This window comes from Scardinius erythrophthalmus (assembly GCF_964197995.2).
Source record: "Scardinius erythrophthalmus genome assembly, chromosome: 10".
In the NCBI taxonomy this organism is placed as follows: domain Eukaryota; kingdom Metazoa; phylum Chordata; class Actinopteri; order Cypriniformes; family Leuciscidae; genus Scardinius; species Scardinius erythrophthalmus.
Genome location: NC_138230.1, coordinates 27,859,531 through 27,866,776, shown reverse-complemented (window position 1 = coordinate 27,866,776; position 7,246 = coordinate 27,859,531).

The window sequence follows — 7,246 nt, the reverse complement described above, 5'->3', positions numbered from 1 at the left end:
TTGAACTTAATCTACCCGTTTATAACAGTGGTTATTACGAGAAATCGTGTAACCACTGATATAAGCCGAGGTTTAGACCTATTCTCTATTTTTGAATAATTTAATTTATGTAAGAAACATATGCATATTCCCATTGATGAATATGACCACTGCTTTGAGCTAATTAATTCCCTAACATAAAGTCAGTGTTGTTACAGCTGCCAAGCTCCTCGTGCTGCTGACAGTTTTTTTTCGGCAGAGAAATCTGAGGAGCAGATGGCGCACGCGAATATGTAATGATGCGGCGTAAGAGCGTCGGGGCGGAGCCAGATTGCGTGGGCGCCATCAGCCAATGAATTGGCGTGATTCTATAGGGCTTCAGACAATCGGCACATTCAGAGAATATCCCACTGCGCTATCCGCAGCGTCTCGTTCCCTATTCAGAGAACATAGGTTACGCAAGTAACCAGAGACGTTTTTACAGTAGTTTTTACAAAAGTTTACATTTGTCTTAAATCAATGATACCACAGTAAAAAACAATAAAACATACCTTGGTATTAGTCACTACTCTCAGCGGTGGTAACTAAATGTATGTTTACCATTGTAAATCTTCATAAAGGCTACTATTTTGAGACCTCTAAATTATCAACATGATCAAAACTGAAAAACTTGTTGTACAGAATCTAATGCATGCTATTATATGTTTTACCACCTAAAATAAAAAGTACAGAGAATTTCATCTTACTTTCTGGTCATATAGCTAACAGCAACTGCATCAAATTGCATATTTTTGCAAGCTTTGGTATTTTTCCTCTCAAGTATGAACTCCATGTTCTCCTGTCATACTTTATGAACCATAAAAGCCTGACTTATCAAATACTATACTCAACAAAAATACATATGCAAACTTTTTTTCTTTTTAGATATTGTGGCTAAAGGTTCAATAAACAGTTCCATTAAAAAAAAAAAGAAGAAGATTTTTCTGATTATTATTTAATTTCTCAGGCTTTTTATTAAATACCAATACTAGTTTGTAGTAGTTTGATAAGTGTATTTGATTAGTTTATACATTAGTAGTAGTTTACGGTAAAAGTTAAAATAATGAAAAGCAATGGTATTGATTTATTTGGTTGGTTTATAAGAAATCCACATGCTTCATCTGAATTACTAAACATGGAGAAATTAGTCTCACATTTGGATCATTAAAAGGGCTACATGTAGAATTCAGAAACCCTTGTTATAACGGCATTGGTCGCCATTAAGTGAATTGCAGCCAGCAACTTATTGCTTGTGCACACATAAAGTACAAGAGACTGAAAGTTATTCTAGGCCCTGATATACTCACAGTAAAGTTGTTTTTCATTCTTTGCTTAGAAATAAAAAAAGGTTGTAAATACCTTTGCAGCAATATACTGTTAATGAACATCCCGACGCCGTCCACACTGCTGAAAGCGACGTCTAGATGAATATGTAAATGTGCTGCGCACTTTCCTCTCAAGAACAAAATAAACACACATCAAAAATGACCATGGTGAGAAAACAGTCGTTAAGAAAGCATCTGGTCATAGTGTTGTGGATATGTTTGCACCAGTTGTCAGGATCTGTTGCTTTTCTACGACACTACTCTTTGTTTTTGTTTTCCTTCTGCACGTGGCTTCTCACGCTATCTTGCAGCTGTTTATTATTTTCTCCCTGATTTCACAGGAACCCCCTGCCTCTGCTGTTTATTATTTTCTCTCTGATTTCACAGGTACCCCCTGCCTCTTACGTCTACAGCTGTCAAGGTCCTGCAGGGCACAAAGTTCTTTGCGAAACTGGATTTACGCATCGCTTACCATCTTTTTCGGATAAGGGCCCCTCCCTTATCCGAACGTGGAAGATGGCATTTAATTATTTTTATTATTTTTAATACTCCTACGGTGCATTTTGAATATTTGGTTCTACCTTTTGGCCTGTCCAGCGCCCATTGGCCATCTTCCAAGCACTCGTCAATGACGTGCTGAGAGACATGATCAATAAATTCGTATATGTGTACATGGATAGCATCTTAATTTTTTCTTGCTCATTTCAGGTGCACATCCAGCATGTCAGGCGAGTGCTACAGTGGCTATTAGAAAACCATCTGTATGTGAAGGCAAAGTGTACCTTTTATGCCCAGTCGGTTCCATTCTTGGGGTGCATCATCTCGGTGTAGGGGATTCGCATGGATTCTACGATGAAAAGTGAGATCTCTGACTGGTCGGTGCCTGGATCTCGTAAAGCACTTCAGCAATTTGGCTAATTTTTTTAGGTGCTTTATTAGGAATTTCAGCCAGGTAGAAACCCCTCTGAATTTGACTAATTAAAGTCTAGGTTTACTGCACCTGCTATTTTTGCCTGAGAAGGTCCGCAGTGCCGTCTTGCTGTGGGGTCACTCCTCCAAACTAACGTGCCACCCTGGTGTGAGGAGGTTGCTGGCAGCCATCTGTCAATGTTTTGGGTGGCCGGGCATGACTGAGGACATCCGTTGGTTCGTGGATGCTTGCAAGGTTTGTGCTCAAAACAAGTCTTCTGCAACCCCTTCCCATTCCTTCCCACTCCTGTTCACATATTGCCTTGGATGACACATATTCTGTTTCCATCCAGCAGCAATATGCTGTGGTCGATAACTTTTTTCTAGGCGGTCCACTTCATTATGGCTGTCGTTCAGAGCGATCATTCTGATTGGCTGTTCAGTTTAGTGAGCGAGTCAGTGCATGACAAAAAAAGTGATTAAAGCGAGCATATAAGTCAACTTCATTCTCCTTCCCAAACTCCCCTCGGCTAGGGAAAAGGCCTGGGTCTTCTGGATTCACAGCCTTCCAGAGTATGTGGTCTCTGACAGGTGGCCCCAGTTCATGTCCCACTTTTGGAGGGAAATATGCCAGCAGCTGAGCTGAGTCTCTCATCAGGGTTCCATCCACATTCCAACGGCCAGACTAAGTGTGCAAATCAGGATCTTGAGCGGATGCTACGATGTCTGGCATCCCATAACCCTTCTACCTGGAGTCAGCAGCTAATTTGGACTGAGTATGCCCATAACTCCTTGCTGGTCTCCTCGACTTGGCTTTCCCCATTAATGTGTTGTCTTGGTTGTCAACCTCCTCTGTTGCCTTCCCAGGGTGCCGAGGCTGCAGTCCCCTCTGTCCAGGCGTTTATCTAGCACCTGGAGGAGGCCCAGGGAGGCATTGGTCTTGTTCAAGAGGTGTACTAAAAGAGCTGCCGAACACCACCCCACTGTAGCACCCATGTATATCTGTGGGCAGAAGGTTAGGTCCACCAAGGACCTTCCGCTCCCTTTCTTTCATGTTTCTCATGTAAAACCTGTCTGATGTTCTCTCATATTATCGCCCATGCAATGCTTTTCACTGTACTTATTCTTGTGTAGTGGCAGTTCTGATAAACTAAACTTCTTTCTTCCCCTGCTTGACAAAACAGCCTGATTTGTACCTTTTATTTGACCACTATAAACCAGAGTTTTGCCTTTGAGTCAGGGGGTGGCCAGGGTTGGCCTAAGTTTGGCCACCCCTTTGACCACCCCACTCACAACTGCTGTTTCTGTTTCTTTTTTTATTGACAAGAATGGAGTTTTTTTTTTAAACACAGATCTGTCTCTTTACGACCACAAAAAACTTGATTTACAGACACGCACTCCAACTTAACCTCAGCTCCAGGCGCAAGTCAAACAAGTGCGGAAATGTACAGGTGCCGAATGAGCTTCAGCAGAACAATAGTGATCGGCAAATAGTAAATATAGAGTCAATGTTTCTCAACTGGTGGGTTGCAAGACCGTTTTGAGTTAATCGCATAGTGTGCAGTTAAAAAAACAAACAAACATAATTCTCTGTTTTTCTGATGCCATTTTTTTTTAAAAGATGTGTGAAAGCTGGTGACACTTCTGTCAGATGCTGAGAAAAACATATTGTCCTCATTCAGTGGGCTATCTGCGGTAAGATGAGATGTTAAAACTCAGAAAAAACGACCTTTTCTGTCTTGTCAGCCGTTGTACTGTGGTCGTAGTGCGCACATCACACGCAAATGTGGCGTGCTGTAGCTGTATTTCTGTCGTCAATTAACTCATGAAATAATCAAAAGGTGATGAAAGCTGTGTCAAAACAGCATGCATGCATGTATTTGTTATATATGCGTCACATGTCTCTGGACTAAAATATTCGGCCATGTGAGATCACAATATAAGGCACAAACTGATATATAATTTTTTAATGCACAAATAAATGTGAGCACTGTGCATTTGTACTAGAAGATGGGCGGTATTTTTGCATTCATTTGTAAATTACAAACAAAAATGGATCATAGATAAATGCATAAAATTACTAATTTTACATTCTGTTATTTATGTGCAGTTGACTTCCCCCTTGTTCACATTCTTGCACATGGGGATTCAAAAGAGAGCACATATATTTTCCCTTTGCACTGAGTTTAATTTAGGTATGAAAGAACTTTTGCAATTAGCCTATTATTTATTTTGACAATTAATATAGAAAGTTAAACATTCAGGGGCGGTTTCCCGAACAGAGATTAAGCCTAATCCTACACTAAAATGGCCCTTTGAACCAGATTAACAGAAATCTGCTTTCTCGGTCAAGGTTTTAAATAGTCCTAGATTTAGTTTAGTCCAGAGTTTAATAAGCTGATTTCCTGGAGGAAGACTAGAGTTACTCCAGGACTAAATCGAGGCTTAAATTAAACCTACCAGGAGGCAGGTTTAACTTCAGATTAACATTGTGTTTCAAAGTGGATACCTGTATTACTTGGACACACACACACACACACACATACACACACACACATATATATATATATATATATATATATATATATACACTACCGTTCAAAAGTTTGGGGTCAGTAAGATTTTTAATGTTTTTAAAAGAAGTCAGGGCCGTTTGAAGGAATTTGGGGGCCCCAAGCAAAATGGACATGGAGGCCCCCCCAATAAAAAACATATTATAATATGTAACCATATTCCGTCCGTTCGAAAAAAAAGTTGCACTAACTGTTTGTTACAAGCAGCATTTGCCGTAAGGCAGGTAGCTAACATAAACATTATTTTTTCTAGCCTACCTGCTGCAAAATTACACCATTTGTACAAGACAAATGGAGCTATTTTATCCAGTGTAATTTATCACTTACCACTAGGGGTGTAACAAAATTCACGGTTCGGTTCAATACGATACACTTGTGTTACAGTTTGGTACGTTTTCGATACAGCAAAAAGAAAGAAATGCCAGAGAAATTTCCTTGATTTATTTATTTTTCTTCTTTTTTTAATTAAAACTAACATCATAAAATATGATTTTTTTTTTTTACTTTGAGCAATTCTGGAGCTATAATTGACTCTTCTTACTGTAGTGTACGTTCTAGGAGCATATAAAACAAAACAGCTCCTTGGAAAAAATGAAATGTAATATTGTAGTAGTTATAAACAAATGTTTATTTTAGTTCAGATTAACATCTGAGGGCATTGTATTCATAATGTCAAAATAAAACCGACGTAATGTTACTTGAAGGCATTATAGCCTACTATTCCTGCTAAACTTTCTCACTAGATCTCGCAGCGATGTTATTACTTCTGTGGCGAATTCAAATGCTTTCTTTACTGGATCTCTTATTAGCGCTGTGTAGTAACAGTCGCTTGATCAAGATCGGCTCGCGCTGCTTTTGGTCCAAACTGATAAACGATCCGTCAACCACACAATAACGAGCAGTTTCGTTCCGATTGCATTACGTTACGCATTACGTGCCATTTGATGTCGGACAATGTTGTGGTCGCGCCGGCGTCTCTACATTATGAGCGCGCTTGCCAGAGATTGCTTACTTAATCTGTGTTACAGAAAGCCATTTTTTAAGACACGATTAACTATTCTAGATTAAGGCCTACTCCTGGCTTAATTTAAACCCTGTCCGGGAAACCGTCCCATAATGTTTAGTTCACTGAAAGTTATTGCTCTTAATACAAAATAATCAATAGCATTAATTTAGATTAGAAATAAGTGGATATGTGAAGCATTTCAGTCTTCTTGTTTCTTCAAGCAGCATTGCTGGGAACACATATTTCACATATTTCACAATGTATCCGGTAAGAAAAGTAAACACTGGCAAGAGATTTGTATGAGTTGTGGAAGACTCTAGTGTGATCCCAGATATGAAGTTGTTTTAAATGGAACATTCCTATGTGCAGGTTTGTGCCAGGTATGCTGTGTCAGGAAAGGGAGATACTGGAGATCTGTGTGCAAAATTCAGCAAGGTAAAATTCAGTAAGAGAAAGAAGCTGAAGTATGCTGGTGCACCTACACCTACTGACGCCAATAATCTTTCCCTCACAAGTGAAAGAGCATCTTGGGAGAGAAAGGAATGGGCTGGAGTGGGGAAGGGATGAAAATGTCTTTTTTCCCTGACAGAGACCAGTGCTCAGCATTCCTGGCATTGCCACAAGAGCAGGGAAACAATCCTGACTCTATCCACTGTGTGTAGCCAGGCCTGAATGGATGCAGTGTCTGTAGCCCAGTCTATAGTCCAGTGCACTCCAGGCCTGCTCACTGCTCCCTCACCACTAACCCAAACACACGGACGTCTCAAGAACCGGCGTGGTGTCACGGCACAAGTCCACCACGACCAAATATACACTCTGTAAAATAAACAGGAGGCCTTCAGCAGGAAGAGAAATATTTGATTGAGTTGTGAGTGGAGGAGGAAAATATCTCTTCAAAGTCTTAATTGTTTTTCCTATACAGCATGAGATTAAAGGGTAAGCAAATGGATACTCACGGGTTAGTTTACCCCTCCCCCAAAAAATCTATCATTTATTCATCCTTGTGTCATATTCTTTTGTGGAACAATGTTTGTGAATCTGTTTTCTAATGTACCAAACAAATACCCTTGTGAAAAATAATAGAATACTTTTAAAAAGAGTACTATTATTAAAATAATATACTTTAAAACTATTGTGTATTTTTTTTTTAACCTTCATTCATTAAAAAGTGTTAATCTTCATTAGGCACACAGCAGACATAAATCATTACACAAGTCTAATGTGGCAGCAATACACTTAACTTACAGTGTTCAGAAAGAACACTTCATTTTTTTTCCATTAAACAACATACAATATAACAATATTTATAATTAAATTATTCATTTTTTCTTTATTCATTAAAATGCATAATCTCAGCGTCATATTCATACAGTTTTAATAGTTACATTACAATTAAAATCTTATCATAACTGGTA